Below are 23,604 nucleotides of genomic sequence, written 5' to 3'. Positions count from 1 at the left end.
GTGTAGGGGGTAGTCTTTTAGGGTTTAGGGTAGTGCAGTGGTGTTTGTGTAGTGTAGGGGGTCGTGATGGGTGGTGTTTCAGGGTTTAGGGCAGTGCAGTGGTGTTTGGGCAGTGTAGGGGGTCATGTGGTGGGTGGTGTTTCAGGGTTTAGGGCAGTGCAGTGGTGTTTGGGCAGTGTAGGGGGTTGTGCAGGGGGCTGGTGTTTCAGGGTTTAGGGCAGTGCAGTGGTGTTCGGGCAGTGTGGGGGGTCATGCTGGGAGTGGTGTTTCAGGGTTTAGGGCAGTGCAGTGGTGTTCTTGCAGTGTAGGTGGTCGTGCTGGGGGTGGTGTTTCAGGGTTTAGGGCAGTGCAGTGGTGTTCGGGCAGTGTAGGGGGTCATGCTGGGGGTGGTGATTCAGGTTTTAGGGCAGTGCAGTGGTGTTTGGGCAGTGTAGGGGGTCATGCTGGGGGTGGTGATTCAGGTTTTAGGGCAGTGCAGTGGTGTTTGGGCAGTGTGGGGGGTGTGCTGGAAGTGGTATTTCAGGGTTTAGGGCAGTGCAGTGGTGGTGTTGCAGTGTAGGTGGTCGTGCTGGGGGTGGTGTTTCAGGGTTTAGGCCAGTGGTGTTCGGGCAGTGTAGGGGGTTGTGTGGGGGGTGGTGTTTCAGGGTTTAGGGCAGTGCAGCGGTGTTCGTGCAGTGTAGTGGGTCGTGCTGCGGTAGTGTTTTAGGGTTTAGGGCAGTGCAGTGGTGTTTGTGTAGTGTGCAGCACATGCGCTGGGTCGCTAGGCAAGACCTAAAAAGCATTGCACCTAGATGGCTGCCAATACTTCCTGGATTGAAGTGTTGGCAGCCAATTAGAGCCAAGCTCATTCTTGTGTAGTTAGGTCCCGCCCAAATATATAAAGATCTTTTCCTTTAAGATCTCCAACACTACTAATCGGATTTACACCATTTAAAAAAAAGGTCGCTTTATGAGCCAAGCACTACCTTTTTGCAGAATTCAGTGTAATTCCATTGAGCAGTTTCCGCTGTAACCGTGTCTAAAGTTTCCTATGGGAAATTGATTTTTTTACCTCTGTTTTTTAAATTTCTCAGGAACTACTGAACGGATTTACACCATTAAAAAAAAAGGTCTCTTTCTGAACCAAGGGCTACCTTTTTTACCAAATTTGGTGTAATTCCGTTCAGCAGTTCGGGCTGTAGTCGTATCTAAAGTTTCCTATGGGAAATAACATGGAGAAAACGTGTTTTGGGACCCCCCTTTTTCTCAGCCCCCGCTTGGCGAATCACCCCGAAACTGCCACGATAGGAGGTGACCGGAGCGGGACCACCGTTTTGAAAATTTCGCGAAGATTCGTCAACCGGCGCCAAAGTTATTGGAAAAAAAAACGCTTTTTGAATAGAAACAAGGTCCTAACTATAACTACCTACACATATATACTGAAAAAAACAAAGGTTAAAGTAGCATTATAGTTAGGTGAATATGTCAGTGAGAACATTAACTTTTTGCACTGCTTATTACTTCACAAGTTACATCACCCATGATATGTTCTATGACATCATTTAGTCAATCACTGATGACATCTCAAATCACCTCATTGATGACATTAGTGGCAGTGGCAAACACCCCACTGCCCTCAGGCAGTCAACCTCATACTGTGCATGGCTAAAGGCCCTGCGAACCAGGGTGTTAGCTACATGACATGGCCTGTGGCCAAGCACTGTGGCCAACCCACCTGGAGGCAGCCAGCCCCACACTGCGCACAGCCTTTCATTGTGTGTGGCATGGGGTTGGCACCAGGACCTGGCTCAGAGGCAGCCAACCACATGCCACACATGTCATGTGGTCATGCTTAGTGTGGGGTTAGCTGCAGGGCCTGTCTTGCAGGCAGGCTCTTCTTCTAACTCCAGTGCCATGCTGCACACAGCCTTAAGCTGTGCACAGTTGGGGTTGGCCACAGCACCTGAGCTGTCATGAGGCCCTGTGGCCTAACCCCCACCAGGCTGCCGATCACACACTGTGCAGCATAGGGTTGGCCTTCCCCTGGGGGCAAAACATATATATATATAGAGTAGGGGGCGTGCAGCAACCCTTTATTTGCACCAGGGATTCCATCTGCTGGGGCCAGTAAAACTAAAAAGGGGATGGGCCATGTGGTCCCCATCCCTTTTGCCCTATAGAGCCCTTGGGAACCTATCTCAGGGGCAAAATACAATTAAACAGGGGAGGAGAACATGCAGCCCTCTCCTCGAGCCCTTATAGGTCCCAGTGACAAGATATCCTGGGGCCAAAAACAACACAAAAGGGGACAGGGAGATGCGCGGCCTCCCTCCACAAGCCTTCGTGGGCCCCAGGGACAAAATCTAAGGGGAGTGAGGCATGCAGCCCCCCTCCCTGAACCTTATTAGGCTTGGGGATCCCATCCCCCATGGCCAAATATAATTTAAAAAAGAGAGGAGGCTGTGTGGCTGTCCTCCCTGCCTTCATAGGTCTTACTGACACAAGCCCTTGGGGCCTTTTTTTGTTTAAATAGCGAGTGGGCTGCATGGCCCACCTCCGTGAGCCTATTAGGCACGGGGATTCCTATCCCCTGGGGCCAAACCAATTTAAAGGGTAGAGTGTGAACGTCCTCACTCCCCAAGCCTAATTCAGCCCCACTGATCCCATGCCCTGGGGCAAAAATATAAATAAAAGTGAAGAAGGGCCATGCTGTCCTCCTCCCCCAGCCGATTTTGTCCATGCGGACCCCATCCACTGGGCCCACACCCAGTTATAAGCAGGCACCCACTAGCCAATATGTTGGGTGCTGTGGGGAGAACCCGATAGCCCCTATTGCCCCAGCCGGCACCCCACAAGGTGCAGGAGCTGGCATTGCTCCCACCCAAGGAAGCAATTAGTTATGCTGCTCCCTCCAGGGAGAGCATTCTGCTGTTCTGTTTAACTGCCTGCATCAGTGCAGGCAGGGAACCAGATAACAAGACTGCTCCCAGGCAGTGTGAGCATCTTCAAAGTTCCCGACAGCTGGGAACAAACTTATTTGGTTACTCTCGTTTGGCAGGAGATTTGAAAATGCTCTCGCCAGATAGGAGCAAACATATTTCTATGCCAAAGTGCGGGTAGAGAAACCCCGGGACAAAGCAGGTGAGCACGTCCTGAGGGCTGGGGTCCCCTCAGGCCATTTTAGGCTCCAATAGTGTGGCATGTACCCCTTCCCTCTCAAATATACCCAGCCCCGGGGATAGAGCCCCAGGGGCCCTTAATGGGTCAGGCACTACTGATGCCCCCCTCCCCATATCTAGATGATGAAATGGCGGCTACCATTTTATTTTATTTTTGGTGTGGTCCGCGAGTGGAATTGCAGCACAATTTACAGTTTGTTTTTAATTTGGTCATAAGGGGGTCCCTCTGAGTTCCTCCTCCTGGGGCATGGGGGTAGGGTGTCACTACCCTGTCCCATGATATATATATATTTTTTTTCTTTTAAAGTTTAGGATAGGGATTAAGTCTACTGGGTCCTGCAATAGCTGCCTGCAACATTTTTCTCATGTTGCTTGCAGCCAATCAGAGCAAGTCGGGAGATGGCAGAGATGGCCCAAGGGAAAAAAGCTTCCTGGGCCAATCAAAATGCTCTATTTTTAAATTGGCGCTCGTGAGACTCTAGTACACCCAACCACCCAGATACACAAATATTTTAAAACCTTAATTTCTCCAAAACTACTGAACGAATTTACATTGAATCACAAAAATCTAAATCTGCAGACCAAGATCTCCCTTCCTGCCAAGTTTGATGTGATTCTGTTTGTAGATTTAACGGTAGTGCTTCTACCGAAGACTGTGGAAAATGCATTGAGTTTTTGTCTTATGGGACCCCCCTTTTTTCTTGGCCCTCACTTGATGGATCATCACACATCCATACACAAACTAGGCAAAGAAGTGCCTTATCCCTCACTGCTATGGCAAACTGCATAATGAGTTCTGCATCCTCGAACCGTAGAACTGACATTGCAACTTGCAGTTTGATCTTGCAGAGGAATTACACACCTTTAAAACATTGATAATTGAAGGCAAATTATTCATGGAAACACTTTCAACAATATGGAGTTGGCAAGAAAATTATGGCACAAAGGGAACCTGATAAAAATTGAAAGAAAACCCAGGTCCCCACTTTAAAGTTCATACAAAGGCAGCTTTTCCAACTCCTAGATTTTTGTGCAGGAATAAAGAGAAAAGTTACAAAAAACGTACTCCTTGAACATAAGAATTAAGAACTGGGACTACATTATAATTGTCATTACTCGTGATGTTTTAAATCAAAAAGAATCTATTTGACTGTAAACTGTTATGATTTGAAAGAGTGATTTGATTGCTAGCTATTGTTCATGCAAGTGTGTTCACTATCGCGATCGCTTTGCAAAATGTTAGCTGAGCTTCACCACTGTTTTTGGGCTCTAAACTATGACATGTTTATTTTGTATGTAAATGTTATGAATTGAAAAATCATTTAAGAGAATAAAAATGGGGTCACATTAATTAAGTTTTGTGCCCACTGCACTGAATCCAATGCACTGTTAATTAATGTCAGTAGTGGAAAGTCTACTTTGCTTTAGGATATATAGTGGCCTAACCTTACTAACAAAACAAAGGCCCAACCCCTTAGTAATTAAACTTTCTAAAGGTTTTATTTTCAAAATTGGGACTTAAAATCCGACTTTAGCATTAAAGAGGATTTAAAATTACAATTTCTCAGACACCAAACATGGAAATGCCACCCGTTCCCAATCAAAGGTTATCACGTATTAAGTGTAATAAGGCAGCCTAATGTTATCCTATGGGAGAGATAGGCCTCACAGTTTTGAAACAAATATGTAATAGTTTTTCACTACCAGGACATGTAAAACTTAAATGCAGATGTCCAACCTTTCAATTACAATGTGCCCTGCCCTATGGGCTACATAGGGCCTATCTTAGGGGTGACATATGTATTTCAAGGGGAGAATTTAGGTCTTGGCATGGGGTTATTTTGCCAAATCAATTAGCCAGTTTAAAACTGTGTTCAGGCTCCAATTGCAGACTTGGAACATGTTTTATGAGCCTACTTAAATGGGTGGCAGAATAAGTGCTGTAGGCCCACTAGTAGCATTACATTTACAGCCCCTGGGTACATGGTATACAACTTTACTAAGAACTTATAAGTTAATTCAATATGCCTATTAAGTGTAAGCCAATGTTGCCATGTTTTAAGGAGTGAGCATAAGCCTTTTAGCACTGGCCAGCAATGGTAAAGTGTGCAGTCCTAAGGCCAACAAAACAAATTCAGCAACAATAGGAGGGGTGAAGGCAAAATGTTTTGGGGTGACCCTGCAGAGAGGGCCATGTCCAATACTTTGTTTGCATGTATTAGCATATTAGAGCTGGACCTATTGGAATTGCCAGTGGTTTTAGAGAGGGGGATGCTAGTATTTAAATATTGTAGCTCACGCAAGGTCCCTTGCTCAGCATCGACTATGCAGGAGTATTTCAGCACTCCCACATTAAACATGGAGAGTTTCATATACAATATATGAAATATAAACCTGGAATTCAGTGCCAAGGCGCCCCTAATTGGTGACTGTGTGCTTTACAAATACATGTTATGTTTTATTATATTGGTATGTTATGTTATGCTATGTTATGTTATATTATGCTATGCTATGTTATGTTATGCATGGAGACACGACCCATGCCTACAGTGAAACCCTATTTAGCTTAGCGCATGTCCCATTATGGAACATGTGCTTCGCTGAGCCACCATCAAATGGAGGCAGACCGCACAAGAGTTTGTTAATATTTTTAAACTCCTGGGCACCGGTCTTTATGATGGATCAATGAGAGGCAATAGACCTTTTAGGATATAGTTTATTTGTTCAGAGCCAAGCAGCAAGGAGGTTACTTACCCTTGCACTTGACATTAAAGGCTTCAAAGAATGAAGTTCATTGCTGTACCTTGAATCCTTCATAGTTTTCCAGAAATTGATATGGGGCTTCCGCGATTACCATACAAAGACAACGTATTCAAGTAATGAATGAAAAAGAAGTACAGAGAACATTTTAAAAACAAGCATTTGCAATGCAATAGGTCTCGCAATTGCGAGATTTTGAGCTACTAGCATTGTAAATGACAATGCCTTTTATGTATGTGTTTAAAAACACCTGCAATAATAAAAGGCATTGACATTTACAATTCCAATAGGTCAAAATTTTGAAAATGAGAGACCTATTGCATTGCAGATGCTTTTTTTTGTTTTCACTTGGATTTCAGGTATGCTTATTTTGCTGATAACAGGTGTCCACATAATCTGCGCTAAACTAGGCCATTAGTTTATTAAAGCCTTGTAAAATATACAGTGTAGATTTATTGTGTGTGTTCATCCATATGGATAGAGGGCTCTGGAACCCATATATAAATAATCCTATGGTGTTTCACAGGACAGATCGTTTCCTAAAACCTCTCTCTCCCAGTCAGGATTGGCTCACTTGTAAGTGCACCCGGAAGCCTGAATTAAACCGTTTAATAACACTTCAAGGCAATGCCAGGATTCAGGATCAGTGTTTTCACGTGCTTTTTTCAGGATATGTACACGCTGCTGAGAGCACAATATCATTGTGAAGTCGCCATGAGATAATAGCTGGCAGGTTTTGTTGTTTATGGGGTCACAACGGTTTGCTAGTTCTCAGTCTGCATAAGCCAATCTCAGCAACCTTTTTTTGGTCTGGGCTTGTGAAATACTTTATTATGTTTGTATTTATCGATCCGATATGGATTGATAAATGAAAAACCATGAAACAAAACGCTACAAAAGCTAGAAGTGTCAGCAGCAGTTTGCTTAAAAAAAAAAGTTACAAAAAGGGGGTGGGGATGGGGCAACGGAGGAGCGAGTGGGGGGAGGCAACAGGGCGTGGGAGGGGAAAAGCATCAGATAAGGGAAATCTACATGGGGTTAGGGCAAACCACATGAAGGATAAAGCAACATTGGCCAGCAAGGGAATTTTTTGCTGGGCGGGAGGGCAATCACGGAAGAGGTTTTATACCACGAGGGAGACAGCAACAAAGAGCGTGGGGTCCAATGTTATGCAGTTAAGCATGACCAATTACAGTACGTAGGGCATCAGATGAGCAAAGAGTCATTGATGTGTGTGAGCAGTTTAAGCGGGACGTCAGCAGCTTTCCATGGAAGAACATGCATTCTCCACTATCCTGCGTGAGCATTCAACAAATTTATAGCCACGTGTGTGAGTCATGCTGAAAAGCCAGAAAGATTTAAAAGTCCCTTCACCCAACATTGTAAATACGGTGAGAAGCACTACAAGGCATTTTTTGTATCTGCCTTGCGAGTGCGTGTTGTTAAAAGACGTGCGGACTTCTAATAAAAATCGTGGCACCCACTCCAAAAGCACACAGTTACCTCCGTGCCGCTGCCCAAAGTAAACAGAGGCAGGCAGTGGATAAGTGGTGGGGGGAGGGTGGGCACCCCACAAGGAGATACGGCACTCTCTGTTTATGTGTGTTTTTTTATCCGCAATGGACTGCGTGCTGTTAAAAGGCATGCTGCCTTCAATTTACAAGCAGGGGGGAGATGGAGGCAGCCGCCACTAAGGAAATGAGTGAGCAACAGCTGAGCCCGAGCGCTGCTGGAGTACAGCTAAAAAACAAGCTTAGGCAACGTGGCCGCGAAAGCGAAAGTGATCGCGATTACGATCGCGTGCTACGGAGGAAAGACACATGGCGCTGCGCGCGTGCACGTTCACGTGAACTGAAGCTTTAGGCCACAGCAGCACTTTGAAAAGACTGTATACAAAATGTCTCGGCCAGTGCAGCGCAAGCGCTGGATCAGGCGAGGCCTAATGAGTGCTTAGTTTTCAATGCGTTTATTATAACATACTGAAGAAGCTAAATACAAAAGGACTGCTACAGTGGTTTATGTTTACAGTTTTGGGACTGTTATCTGTTAAGTTTTTACTGTTGCATGTGATGTTATGTTTGGGACTATGACATGTTATGTTATATTACGTTATATTACGGTATAATATGTTATGTTATTTTATGTTATGTATTGAGGGACGACCCGTGCACACGGGCAAAATCCTATATCGCCTTGTGCATGTCCCTTTAGGGAACACGTGCTTCGCTAAGCTACCACCAAATGGAGGCCGACCGCACAAGAGTTTGTGTACATTTTATACACCTGGGCACGGGTCTTTATGAGCGGTCAATGAGAGGCAATAGACCTTCCAGGCTATGGTTCATTTGTTCAGAGCCGAGCAGGAAGGAGGTTACTCACCCTTGCACTTCACATTAAAGGCTTCAAAGGTTGATGAGGTGCCAGGGGCACTTTTATGGGTAATTGCAGCCAGCAATTGCAGCTACTCTCAATGGCCTCCTCAGACCCCCTCCTACAGGGAACTCACATTGCACAGCATGGCAGAGCAGCAAGCAAGACTAGAGTTTGTTATGGTATGCAAAGTGATCTGAAACACAGTTGCAAGAGTGACTGTGCTGAAGGGATTCTTTAGTTTTTCTTCAGCAAGGTGAATGAAATGGCAAAGTGGAAATGTATCTTCTTCTGATGCAGTTCATTGCTGTACGCAGAATCCTTGACAGTTTTTCAGAAATGTATATGGGCTTTTCGCTATTACCACTCAAAAGCAAGGTTATTCAAGGAATGGATAGAAAAAGATGCACAAAGAACATTTAAAAAAGTAATGCTTCATTGTCAATATGGTTATTATAACAAACTGAAGAAGCTAACTACAAAAGGACAGCTCCATGGGTTATGTTTTGGGACTTTGGCTTGACCTGGATGGATGGCATAGGATTACATTTGGAATAACGACTTCCCTCCTTTCCCCGCATTTTGTTGCACCCACAGGAGCGGAGATTCACGCTTTGTGTGCACTTGCACGAGGCAAGCAGATGCATAGGGCCTCATTTATGAAAAGTGACGCATCACTGCGTGAAAACAGTGATGCGTCACTTTTCACTGAGCCCTCCCTGCGACTCCAACGATGCGTCATATTTACAGTATGACGCATCATGTCGCAAGGAGTCACAGATACGTCAGTATTTCTGACGTATCTGTAGGCGCAAAAGTGACGCATTGCTGGAGTGTGTCAGAAAAGTGACGCAACTCCAGCAATGTATCCTTTCACATGGGGCAAGCCCCATGTGAAAGGGCCTGCGTCAGTCTTACGCCTGCTGTGAGGCAGGCGTAAGATATTGACGCATTTGCACCCTAGAAGTGGCGCAGTGAAATCTCGTAGATTTCACTGCGTCACTTCTACGATGCTTACTTACGTGGGAACGCCCACCCTGCATACATTATACCTGACGCAGGTATAATGTAGCGCAGGGGTTTACAAAGTGACGCATCTAGGTAGATGCGTCACTTTGTAAATATGGCGCATCATGGCGCATGTTTTACGCCACTGGTGCGTCACAAAAAGTGACGCACCGGTGGCGCAAAAGTGACGCAGGGGCTCATAAATGAGCTCCATACTTTTTAGGAAGGCAGGGAGCGAGAGGAGGAGTTGCTGCTCGAGACTCACGCAGTTCATTCGAGGACAGGGTAAAAATGTTGGACATTGTGGATTGCCGATTGCCCCTCCCCCACACTATACACTAGTTTCGATTGCAAAGGAAAGCAATACATCGAAAAGGGAACGGTGGACATTTGAACCGGGTTCACGCAGTATGGGCAGCCTCAGCACAGTTTTAAAATAACTAAGTGGAATTGGGTATACCTAATTTATAATGTCAAACTATTACAATGAATTTAACTTTTCTAATAATATGGTAAAATTGCAATTCTCATTATTCACTTTTGAAGAATATTTATATGAACGTAGAAAGCAGTTTTATATTACTCAGGGTTGGCCAGAAGGATCAAGTAAGCGTGTTATTCATCAGGTTTGATCAAATCAGTAGGAATTCAGGCATGAATGACACCATTACAGTTTTTTTCATTAAAATTGGCATTTTTGTGTTTTTTGATCTTGAACTTCCTGTTTAAAGCCATATACATAATCGTGACTGTTTTTTCGGCTAAGAGTAGACAGTGAAGCTATTGTGCAATTCCCCATGTAAGAACTCTGGCACTTTTTTAGATGAGGGTGACACTGTGGAACCGATGCCGTTCAATCTCTCCACGGCCTTTCATATGATCAATCATTGCATTTGAGTGGTTCATTTGAGGGAAGTCAATTTCCTACACTGATTTACTTCATATCTATTGGGTCGATCCGAAGCATGGAGGAACTCTTCCATCAACTCAGATGATACCAAGGTCAGCTTATGTGAACCTTCAGAATCCTCACTGTCACCTCTACTTTTTAACTTGCATACATCTGCCCCTTGCCTAAGCTCATCAAATCGGTGGGCTGTGCAGCATTTTCGTATGTTGACGATACAGACCTACTTATCTGGTTTAATTATTCTGCTTGACTAATGAGTCGACTGCACTATAGGAACTCACTTTAGGTAATGGCTAAAGAGACCCTCCTCTCCAAACTACAGGTGGTACAAAATGCATCAGGCCGTTTAGTCTGTAAACTTCCTCCCCTTTCTCCATCTGAACCCACTTTAAGAGATTTACATTGGCTACCTGTAAGAGAGTGTTATTTGTTCAAACAAATGTGCCTGACTAAGGAATCACTTTTCAGGATTGGCCCTACATGTTATGGTACAAGGCTTTCCTGGTACTGCCTAGACAGAGATTTTATGTCTATGGATAAAACACGTTTGAACCCATGGAACCCCCACCATTTCTACCCTTTCATATTCCCTTCTGTCAGGATTTTGGAAAGTTTTAAAAATTGCTGGAAACATTTTTCTGTACCATTTGCTACTTTACCCACAGACGAATATAACGTGCCGGGACATTTCTCTGGGAGTGAGTTGTTGCGCTCTCCAAACTTAATTAGAATAACGCAAAATTAGCATGATGTAACCCCATTATTGATGTTTTTCAATTTCCTAAATCTCAATACAAATAAAACAGAGACTTTTTTAGTCAGAAAATAAAAGCAAAGCTGAAATGATTCCCTATGACCTATCAGAATGAACATTGCACCTCTACAATTGACCAAAGTGAAAGGCTTGGGTTTTAGACTTGATAACTACCTTTCGCTCAAGCATCATATTTATGCTTTATGAAGTACATGTCTTTCTCTATCTGTCTTCTAAAATATGCACGTCCATAGTTTCCAAATGAGAAGAATGTTTCTACTGTATTGATATGCGTTATTTTTTGCTGGACAACTGTGCAGAGCAGAGAATGAATACCATCACAAACAGACCGATCTTCCATCTTTCTTTCATGTCATGCCTGTAAGAAGATGGAGACACTGGCTGGCCATTGAACACAGCATAACCTTTCTATGCATGTTAGCAAAGCTTTCCAGAGAAATACTGTCCTTCCCAGCTCCTCCAGATTTAGCAACACTCAAGATTTCTCTGATAAGAAAATCAGCTTTTGTTATGTATTCTTAGATTCCAAGATGATGTCCCATCTCCCTCTACACTTGAAACAAATTGATAATTTCTTCACTTTTAGGATGGCTAATAAAGCCTTGCTTCTTTTAAACCAGTTCTCTAGCTCTTGTGCTTTTTTTATTAGTCATATGGGCATATGATTTCATAACCGTTAGCACGAAGAAAACTTTTTTACGAGTTGGTGCACTCCACAAGGATCAAGATCAAATTAAGTTATACCACAAAGAAATCACGATTTTTGTATGGTTCTACCAGAGTTGGAATATATGGCCATTTTATGCATCCCCTCGTAGAATGTAAAGGTGTATATGCTTTCCTCAATGCCACTTCTAAACCTTCTAAACCTCACTCAAAGAGATACTCTCATGGATACGAAAAGTAAACAATGAAAGGAGGTGTTGTAGGGCACACATTAAGGGCCTGTGGAAATCTGTGAAGAACAGCTGTAACCAGTGCGGTGACACTATGGGTGAAACGCACATAGCATTCTAGACGAGTAGCTATGAGTAACGGAATGAGTGCCTCTGAGGGTTTTCAGTGGTATTCTAGGCAATGATAGGGCAGGGTGGGTCAGTTTTAATGCCATTTAGAATAGCTATACAGTGTATCTATCTAGCTATACTTTTACTTAGCACTGCTGAGTGCTGACCCTTCAGATCTTCTCAACAAGGAGAAAGGAGTCATTATGGAGCCACAAACGAAAAAAACATCCACATTACAGCCATCCTTCTACCCTCTACACCTCCCACTGGGCATCTTTCCCTCTTTAAATAAAAAATAATCTAGCAAGCAAAAACGTCCTGCATGCTGCAACTCTCCTCCACCTCAGTCTGGGACTACACTCCTCATCCACTTTTTGGGATGTATACTCTTCTTTCAATTAGAGGGAGCAGAGGAGACCACATTGTTGGCAGTGACTCTGACAAAGATGCTATCAACATAGAGAGACATTCCCTGTATGTCGCCAAATGCCTAACTACAGGCCATCACAAAACAATACCAAGGAAAAGAGACACCGATGGAAGTGGCAGATGATCTGCAACATTCCCCTATCCTTCTTTAAAGAAATAATAAAGGTGGCATAGAATGTGGCTTATCATCTGCTGTTCCACCAATTCCTGTTTTTTGAGACCTCGGAGAGTGTTAGACCAGCGACCACCCTTACTTTTCTGAAAAATGTCTATTTGATTGCTGTCACATACAAGAGCCCAGGTGATACAAGCAGGGTTTAAAATATGGTATTAGTGACAATGATTCTATAGGTATAATGTACATCAATTAGATTAACAACTACAGGCTTTGTCACTTACTTTTACCCATTGGGTTTGAGCCTGTAATGGTCGGACACGCTCTGATATAAAATCTTGTCACACGTTTAAGGGGGGGGGGGGGGACTAAGTCCAGTATTGACTATATTTTAGTTGAACTTGAACTTTGGTCCAAGTGTTAAGGATATGGTCGTATTACACCGGGATGATAGCGACTATAATGCTTTGGCACTCACGTTGTCTGGCATAGTATTTTCATATGGACAGTCCTTGCCTAAAATCGCTCCCGTAATCACCACCAATAACAACAAAAGAGTAAAATGGCCACAAATATTGGCTGATCCAATTATTCTCCCTAAAATATACTCACAGGTAGAGCAGATTCTCCCCGTCTTGACCAATACTGCTGCTAGTGTGGACGACACTATGGCCATTTTTTAGCAATTAATTTACACAATTAGACCACTCTTTAATAAACAGTGTAACCAAGATTTATTTGCGTGGAGAACTGCCCCTTGGTATAATAAGGCTTGTAAAACAGCTAAAAACAATTTATTCATGGCAGTAAAGGGAAAATCTAGTTTAGATGTTACAAATTGCAGGAAGTTGTATAAATCAACACAAGACAAGGCAAAAAGGGATTGGGAGTCAGGAAACTGGCACTCTCTTGTTGAAGCATCGAAGCAGAAGAAAAGCCAATTGTTTTGGCATCTTCTGTCGAAAGGGTCCCCTAAACTGAAATCGGAATCCGATTTTTACATCCAGCCCTATGTGTACGAGGAGTACTTGAAGCATCTTTACGCAGATGAGTTCTCCAGACTCCATATTACCTGTGGAAATTGCCATTACCATAGAGGAAACCACCACAGCTATCAATTCTCTGCAGAACGGGAAAGCTCCGGGTCTAGATATGCTCCCGGGAGATATCTATAAAGCAGAGCCTGGAATATGGGGACCCCTGCTACAAGTGGTTTTTAATGCTATCTTGTGTGGTGGTGAAATCCCAGCCACCTGGATAGGTGCTGAAATCATTCCAATTTGCAAGAAGGGAGACAAAGGGTCTCCCGCAAATTACAGGCCCATCAGCCTTATCGATGTCTCCCAAAAAATCTTCTGTAAAATTATCTTAACCCGGATCCAAAATTGGATTGAGGAAAATAATATTTTGTCCAATTTGCTGGCAGGATTCATAGATTTCTTCTGTTAATATGGAAGGAAGTGCCCATCAGAGGAGGTCATTTGTATGTAGTGTTTGTGGACTTAAAACGGACTTTGACTCCATAGAACGTACTCAACTCTGACTAGCTTTAAGAGAATTAGGACTCCCAGCATATTTACTTGAAATCTTGATTCACCTGCACCAAAATACTTATGCAAAGGTCAGGTGGATTACAGATGGTAGCCTTTCAAATGATATCTTTGTTAATAAAGGTGTACATCAGGGTTGCGTCCTTGCGCCTACACTATTTACCTTATACATAAACAGGTTAATAGGAGAATTGTATGCTTGTGGTGGCGATCCCCCAAAGCTAGCGGGCAGCCCTGTGCCCTGTTTGCTTTTTGCAGATGATACCCTACTCATTGCTAGGACGCCGAAGCTAATTCAGAATATCTTGAATAAGTTTACTAAAGCCTGCAAGGACAGGGGATTAGAAATTAATTGTTCTAAAACAAAATATATGGTATTCATCTCCAATAAATCCCATAGGGATAAACTGATGCTGGGTCAGCAAACCTTGGAGCAGGTTAAGGCATTTTTCTGGGAGTACAAATAAGTGACAGGCTGATTTGGTCACCACAAATTGAAAAAAGTACTCTGACCCTCCAGTATGCCGACTGTGCAATAGTTTGGAGGGCTAGGGCGTCCCCATATCGACCGCTCTCCCCTATCCTGGAACTCCATAGGGCTAAAGCTTTAGGAGCAGCCCTGTATGGGACTGAGTTATGGGGGTTGGAGAACCTCAAGCAACTAGTCCTTGCTGAAAACAAATTTACCAGGGCGATCCTTAATTAACCCGTGAATACTCCAGTTCTGCCGCTCAGACTTGATCTTGGTCTTAAACCAATTAACAACTTTGCTATTCTCAGGGCTCTCCTGTTTTGAGTAAGGATTTGGACTAGCAATACACAGGTTCCGGTGAAGGAGGACCTGGAGGAATTGCTGATTTTACAAAAACTAACAGGCTGCATTATGCGGCTTAACAAGATTGAGGACTGGTTTTTAAAACTAAACGGTGAGGCATCTCTGACCCCTGCATGCAACCAACACACGTGTGTGAGGCTTACCCTATCAGCACTCTCACATTTAAACACCAGCAGCCAGTAACTTTGGCAGGGGTGACCTAACCCCTTCATCCGGTATAACACGCACTCATTAAGCTGGGCAGGACGCTTTGCAATCAAAGTTTTTTTACTTTAATATTTCTTTTAGTGCTACAGTGCCGTCAGTGAAGTTTTATTTACTATCTAACACTCTATATTACTGCAGTTGCAGGCTATCATCTTTCCTCCTCAGTGCTCTTCCCACTCGTTCCTGCCCCCACTACTCGCTTTGCATTCTTTCCCCTCTCTTCATTGAAACAGAACTTTGGACTATACCATTCCCCGCTGAAAGGCAATATTTCTCTACATGTGTTCCCATACCTGGCGTGTCACGTAGTTTGGTGCTTACGTTCCCTCCATAATAAAGAATAGTAGATGTTTCATCACCCAGGCTAATATGCGCATTGCTGGTTACCTATAAGGTCCCAAAGGCAGACCCATGCATTGCAAATGCTTGTTTTCAGTGCTGTTTCTATGCATGAATCAAAAGTCAATGGGAGCTTCGCTGTACACTCCAATCCGATTACCAGATTGAGGGGCATATCAACAAGGGCTTTATCTCTGCTTTTTTGGCTTTAAAAGACAAAAAGGGAGAGATAAAACTAGCGCCCTATCAACAACAGGGTGCTAACATGCAAATTTGCATGTTAGCACCCTTTTACTCTACGCTTCCCCTTGCATCTCTAATGAGATGCAAAGGGGGCATTCAAGAGTAAAATAATAGGAGAAATGTCGCTAAGCGACATTTCTCCTATTATCAAGAATGTCGCTAACCCTGTTAGAGACAAAAAAAGCAGCGCTAACCGCGGTTAACGCTGCTTTTTTACGTCTGGTATTTTTCTGACTTAGCCATGATATCCTATGGAAGGAGGATATCATGGCTAAGTTTGCCTGTCCCTATCAACAAGGTAACGTGAGATTATCGCTGGGTTTCCAGCGATAATCTCACGTTAGCCTGTTAGCGTGAGGATTTTTATTGCTATTGAGATAAGCGTTGCTAATAGCGCGCTATCTCAGCGATTAAAATTCACGCTAGCCGGCGATAATTATCCTAGCGCTGTTAGATCTGGGGGTCTCTAGTTGGCAGGGTAGGTACCACTGTCCAAGTAGGGACCCTTGCTTCTAGTCAGGGAAAGGGGGATACACTGTTAAGATAACCCCTGCTCACCCTCTAGGTAGCTTGGCCTGAGCAGTCTAGGCTATCAAAGGCAATGTGTAAAGTATTTGTACCAACACTCACAGTAACACAGTGAAAACACCACAGATTTACTCCACACCAGTTTTAGAAAAATAAGGTATCTTTACTAAAAACTTCACAAGACAAAATACTACAGACAAACCAACATATAATGCAAAAAGGTTACTTTAAAGATAGTTCAAGAGTTTGCAGAAAGTACTCCAGGATGTAAAAGTCAGTGTCTTGCACAATGCGACTCTCAATGCACAAAATGCGACACTTTCGTGCCCAACAGTACCTGTAGTTGCGATAAGGTTCCCAAAAGCTATAACAAGGAAGATGGCAAAGGCGATGCGATACTCCTGAGATCCTGGGGAGGCTTTGCAGCAGCCCTGCTTCACGCAGCAGAGGTGGATGCGCCGGCTCCGATCTGTAAGGGGAGGATGCGATGACTTTGGCCTTCGTTGCGTAGGTTTCTTAGGGGGAAGCTTCACGCACAGGTTCGATGCGACACGCTTCGATGTGGCACAATGCGCGGCGCAGCGTTGACTTCCGGCGCCGCAACTCTCGATGCGCCACGGAACGGGACTCTGCGTCGACGCACACGATGACTGGAGACTTTCACGCACCGGCAGTGGTGCGGCTCGCAAACTGGTTCTGCGACGACCCTCGCAATGTCAGGAATCTTCACGCTTCGGGACGATGCTCGACGCACTCGGCGATGCGGGGACCCTGCGTGTTGCGATGGTGCCGCGATGAAATTTTCCTCGCACTCTCGTTCTTGCGACACGCAATCGGATGATGCGTTGGGTACCAGTTACTCTTTTCACGCTTCTGCTTCCCAGCTCCCAAAACACAGCAAAACGACCTCCTGAGGCCCCAAGATTGGGCAAGCACTCCAAGGCAGGTCAGAACTCCCTCAGCAGAGTTCCAGGGGAGCTGGTGGTGAAGTCCTTTTGTTCCTGGGACTTCTTAACAGGGAGCCAGCTCTTCTCAGGCCCTTGGAGATCAGAATCAAAAGAAGGGGACACAGCAAAGTCCTTCCCCTCTCCTTGGCAGCAAAGCAAAACAGCAAGCAGGCAGTCTTCTCCTCTTCAGTCCTTTTCAGCTTTCTCCTTGGCTGAGGTTTCTTCTTAGTTCCAAAGTGATCTAAAGTTTTAGGTGTCTGGGGTCCTCTTCTTATACCCCTCCAAGTCTTTGTCTCTCTTTGTTCCAGTGGGGGGATTCACCTGCTCAAACCGGTTCGTGGGTGTGCTCTGCTCTGGAGCACCTGGTTCCTTTCAGAGTGAGGGGCAGGGTCGTTAGACGCTCAGCAGGAGGTGGAGCCTTCTTTGTGCCAGCAGAGGCAGAGTCCTCAGCCTGGCCAGCAGGGGGTGAAGCCAGCATTGTGTTTGTCAGGGGCAGCCCTATTCAAACCCAGGGACTACTCCTCCCACCCATCTAAAGCAGATCTCCCTATTCACCCTGCTGCTGACTCATCCAGGCTCCTGGAGCCACCTAGCCCATCACATGACACCAGTCAGCCAACCAGCACACAGGCACACAGGAAGGTTAAACAGGAGAATAGCTACTTTCTAAAAAGTGCTATTCTCACACAGTGAATTTAAAAACCATCTTGCTAAAAAGATGTATAATTAAATTCTGAACACAGAGATACCAAACTTGGATTTTCTATCTTGCCCTTATGGGAAGATAGGCATGTAAACAGCCTTCCCCATTCTATCCTATGGGCAAGATAGCCTCTCAGCAGTGAAAAACGAAAATGGCTGTAATTCACTACCAGGGCATGTTACACACCTCAGTACATGCCCTACCTTTCAGATACACTGCACCCAGCCCAGGGGGGTACCTAGGGCCACCATAGGGATGCCTGACATGTACAGAAAGGGTAGGATAAGGCCTGGTCAGTGGGTGCACTGGCCAGGTCGACATGGCAGTCCTGGACTGCACATAGGCACTGCAAGCAGGCCTAAGACATCATTTTAGCGCTACTCCTGTGGGTGGCACAATCAGTGCTGCAGCCCACTAGTAGCATTTGAATCACCAGCCCTGGCACATGCAGTGCACTTTACTAGGGGCTAACAGGTGAAACAAATATACCAATCATGGATAACCAATCAATATAACAATTTATACAGAGAGCATATGCACTTTAGCACTGATCAGCAGTGGTAAAGTGCCCAGAGTCCTATTGCCAACAACCACGGGTCAGAAAAAATAAAGGAGGAAGAAGCAAAAAGTTTGGGGATAACCCTGCAAAAAGGGCCGTTTCCAACACAACCCCCTTCCAGCCTAAAGCCAGGGTAGACCAAGCAATACCTCGATGGGATTCCCTGCTTAGGGCGATAGAACACGGAAACTGGCCCAAACAGCAGGGCACTATTCCTGTTCTACGCCTTCCTGAACCCGGTTGGATCTCTCCATCCATACTCTCAGGGTCCACCAAGCCAACCCATGTGGAACCCTTCTCTTCACCTGTGGACACCACCTGTGCAGCACCTAGCCTTAACTTGCTCAGAGATGTGTCCCAACAGACAGACAGCAAGCCGCAGTGACCAGTGACAGTGGTCAGGGATGAGACCCAGGCCTTATGCCTCTCAGGGCCCTCAAACCCCTGTGGCGTCAGAAGGTGGGGGGCAGTAGCCCCAGGTGCGGGGCACCCTTTGTCCACTTCTTTTCCTGTCAGGTCGGGTCTGACAACCTGGCACTGACCCACCAGCCCCGGGCCTGTATCCGGTGGCTGGACAGGAGTCTGGGGTAAGCTTTTCCATACCAAGTCCTCCTCTTCCTTGGGGCTCTGTACCCTCCCACCTGGAGTGGTACCCCCTTCTAGAATAGTCAGGGCACCTGTGGCAGGTGTCCTGCACCATTCGCCCACCAGTTCAGGGGTTCTATCCTGCAACTGGGACTCCAGGTCAGGGGGGACACCCTGGACCTGGCCCTCCAACCTATGGTCTAAACCCTCCAGGTGAACCGGGGTCAGAGGCGAGGACTCCCTCCCTCTGCACCTCCTTCCAGAATTCTGCACCCTCCTACTCGGAGCGGTACACCTCAAAGACAAACTGGTAGAGACACTGCTTACAGATGTCCCTCCCTCCAGTTCAGGACCTCTCTCCAGCAACTTGTCTCCCAACCTAGGGTCTAAACCCTCAGGTTGCACCGGGGTCAGAGGCGAGGACTCTCTCCCTCTGCACCCCCTTCCAGAGTGCTGCACCCTCCCCACTGGAGTGGTACCCCTGGAAGCCAAACCGGTCAGGACACAGCTTACAGATGTCCTTCCCCCCAGGTCAGGCAGATCCTGAACCTGGCCTCCCAACCCAGGGTCTAAACCCTGCGGTTGCACACCTGCCTGGCATGCCAGGACTTCTGGGGACTCACACAGTATCTCCCTGAGGGTGACACATGACTCATGTGTCTCGTGACAGTCGGCCTGGCGCAGATCTCCCGGCCCCTGTCCACCTGACAGTGCGCGATGATCCCCCAGGACAGAAGTGGTGTCACCATGGTCACTCCTAGGGGACTCAGCCCTTCTGGCTGGTCCCTGACCCACTGGTTCTTCCACTGGGGAACACATCCCCCTCTCACCCCTCAGTCTGGACTTCTGCACCCTCCCAACTGGAGCGGTACCGCCAGGCACCAGAACCACTGGAGCTCTGTTTACAGAGGCTCCAGGTTCTCCTGACACTAGGAGATCCTCCTCAAATGGCCTACTAGCACTGTCTAGGCCCCCAACCTGGTGTTCCCTTAAGGAACCGACCAGGCCCTGAGACTGGGTTTCGGGCACCTTGGGACCCACAGTCCCACACTCACCCCTTCTCCACTGAGACAGGACGTGAGCCCCTACACCCCTCCCACTACACTGGGACCTAACCGGGCTACACTGAACCTCTTCCACCTCACAGGTCTGGAAGATATCTGGGCCACTCCTTTTTGGATCACTCCCCAATGCCTCTCCAGACCTTTTGGCATCCAACCAAAGGTCTGCCTCCAACGCAAGCTCTCTGGAACCAGAGAACTCACACTCCACCGGGTGTTGGCATAGCTCTGGAAAACAGGGACTTAAAATATGCTCTCCAACAAATGAATCACACAGACCCCCACAGTTGTTAACCAAGCTACCGTTTGCCTCACCCTCCAGTGCCTCACACAAGTACCCCACACCACTCTCCTGAGATTGGCAAGACAGTACCTGACTGTCTCTGTCACACAACTCACACTCTTCTGGGCGGTCTTCACACTCACACACCAAGGTTTCTACCATGGGGGAACCTCTCTCCCTGTACCTCTCATCTAGGGTCAGTAGAGTGTCCCTCCCACCACTAGGAATATGGTCCCCTGTGCCAGTTCCCCAATCTACTTCAGGGACACTGCACCCCACTGGAACTACATCATAAACCTGAACCCCCCGGTGTATGTCAACCCCCTCCCTCAAGTTAGGCGCCACATCTCTGGGTGTTTGTACCTCTCCCTCAGCACTGGATATTACAATCTTGCTGCCACCATCTGAGCTGGACTCCACCTCCAACTAAGCAAAGCTCACTTCTTGAGCTAACCATTCTTCTTCAGCTGAGACACTCATGGCCTCAAGCCTCTCGAGCTCCAAATCAAGCTCCCTCATTCTTAATTCATGTGCCAAGGTCAATTTCAATTCTTCCAAGGCATACATCTTCTTGCTCTCTTCTACTTTGTTCTGGGTTTCTATTTCCATCAGCTTCAACTCAAGCCTCATGACTTCGAACTCATGATCTCTAACCCTTTGATTCTCCTCCAACTCTTTTGGAGTGAGACTCCTACTGGAATGGGAGCTGCCAGCCCTTGAGACTGGTCCGACCACGGGCAGATCTGGGGCAACAAAACCATTCTCTTCATCTGCATCATCTTCCTCTTGGGCCTCCCAACAGGCCTTCAAGAATCTTTGTAGCACATCTTTTCTAGATCCGCTTTTCACAGGGCAACCAAGGTCTTTGCAGAATTGCTTGAGCTCCTCAACCCTGTATGAATACAAATCCGCAATGGAAAACTCCAATTCTGCCCTCTCACTTGTTGTCACCTGAGACATGATGCTCTTGAAGAGTTACTCAAAAATAGAAAAATACAGTATGTGGTTGTCTATTGGTCTGCACTCCTAGTGATGTACACCAATTACTGTGGGTAAAGTACAAATACAAGTTCAATCCTCACCGCTGACCACCAATGTTAGATCTGGGGGTCTCTAGTTGGCAGGGTAGGTACCACTGTCCAAGTAGGGACCCTTGCTTCTAGTCAGGGAAAGGGGGATACACTGTTAAGATAACCCCTGCTCACCCTCTAGGTAGCTTGGCCTAAGCAGTCTAGGCTATCAAAGGCAATGTGTAAAGTATTTGTACCAACACTCACAGTAACACAGTGAAAACACCACAGATTTACTCCACACCAGTTTTAGAAAAATAAGGTATCTTTACTAAAAACTTCACAAGACCAAATACTACAGACAAACCAACATATAATGCAAAAAGGTTACTTTAAAGATAGTTCAAGAGTTTGCAGAAAGTACTCCAGGATGGAAAAGTCAGTGTCTTGCACAATGCGACTCTCAATGCACAAAATGCGACACTTTCGTGCCCAACAGTACCTGTAGTTGCGATAAGGTTTCCAAAATCTATAACAAGGAAGATGGCAAAGGCGATGCGATACTCCTGAGATCCTGGGGAGGCTTTGCAGCAGCCCTGCTTCACGCAGCAGAGGTGGATGCGCCGGCTCCGATCTGTAAGGGGAGGATGCGATGACTTTGGCCTTCGTTGCGTAGGTTTCTTAGGGGGAAGCTTCACGCACAGGTTCGATGCGACACGCTTCGATGTGGCACGATGCGCGGCGCAGCGTTGACTTCCGGCGCCGCAACTCTCGATGCGCCACGGAACGGGACTCTGCGTCGACGCACACGATGACTGGAGACTTTCACGCACCGGCAGTGGTGCGGCTCGCAAACTGGTTCTGCGACGACCCTCGCAATGTCAGGAATCTTCACGCTTTGGGACGATGCTCGACGCACTCGGCGATGCGGGGACCCTGCGTGTTGCGATGGTGCCGCGATGAAATTTTCCTCGCACTCTCGTTCTTGCGACACGCAATCGGATGATGCGTTGGGTACCAGTTACTCTTTTCACGCTTCTGCTTCCCAGCTCCCAAAACACAGCAAAACGACCTCCTGAGGCCCCAAGATTGGGCAAGCACTCCAAGGCAGGTCAGAACTCCCTCAGCAGAGTTCCAGGGGAGCTGGTGGTGAAGTCCTTTTGTTCCTGGGACTTCTTAACAGGGAGCCAGCTCTTCTCAGGCCCTTGGAGATCAGAATCAAAAGAAGGGGACACAGCAAAGTCCTTCCCCTCTCCTTGGCAGCAAAGCAAAACAGCAAGCAGGCAGTCTTCTCCTCTTCAGTCCTTTTCAGCTTTCTCCTTGGCTGAGGTTTCTTCTTAGTTCCAAAGTGATCTAAAGTTTTAGGTGTCTGTGGTCCTCTTCTTATACCCCTCCAAGTCTTTGTCTCTCTTTGTTCCAGTAGGGGGATTCCCCTGCTCAAACCGGTTCCTGGGTGTGCTCTGCTCTGGAGCACCTGGTTCCTTTCAGAGTGAGGGGCAGGGTCGTTAGACGCTCAGCAGGAGGTGGAGCCTTCTTTGTGCCAGCAGAGGCAGAGTCCTCAGCCTGGCCAGCAGGGGGTGGAGCCAGCATTGTGTTTGTCAGGGGCAGCCCTATTCAAACCCAGGGACTACTCCTCCCACCCATCTAAAGCAGATCTCCCTATTCACCCTGCTGCTGACTCATCCAGGCTCCTGGAGCCACCTAGCCCATCACATGACAACAGTCAGCCAACCAGCACACAGGCACACAGGAAGGTTAAACAGGAGAATAGCTACTTTCCAAAAAGTGCTATTCTCACACAGTGAATTTAAAAACCATCTTGCTAAAAAGATGTATAATTAAATTCTGAACACAGAGATACCAAACTTGGATTTTCTATCTTGCCCTTATGGGAAGATAGGCATGTAAACAGCCTTCCCCATTCTATCCTATGGGCAAGATAGCCTCTCAGCAGTGAAAAACGAAAATGGCTGTAATTCACTACCAGGGCATGTTACACACCTCAGTACATGCCCTACCTTTCAGATACACTGCACCCAGCCCAGGGGGGTACCTAGGGCCACCATAGGGATGCCTGACATGTACAGAAAGGGTAGGATAAGGCCTGGTCAGTGGGTGCACTGGCCAGGTCGACATGGCAGTCCTGGACTGCACATAGACACTGCAAGCAGGCCTAAGACATCATTTTAGCGCTACTCCTGTGGGTGGCACAATCAGTGCTG

The sequence above is a fragment of the Triturus cristatus genome, chromosome 1_2, assembly GCF_964204655.1.
Source record: "Triturus cristatus chromosome 1_2, aTriCri1.1, whole genome shotgun sequence".
NCBI classification, from domain to species: Eukaryota; Metazoa; Chordata; class Amphibia; order Caudata; family Salamandridae; genus Triturus; species Triturus cristatus.
This window is presented reverse-complemented; position numbering follows the sequence as displayed.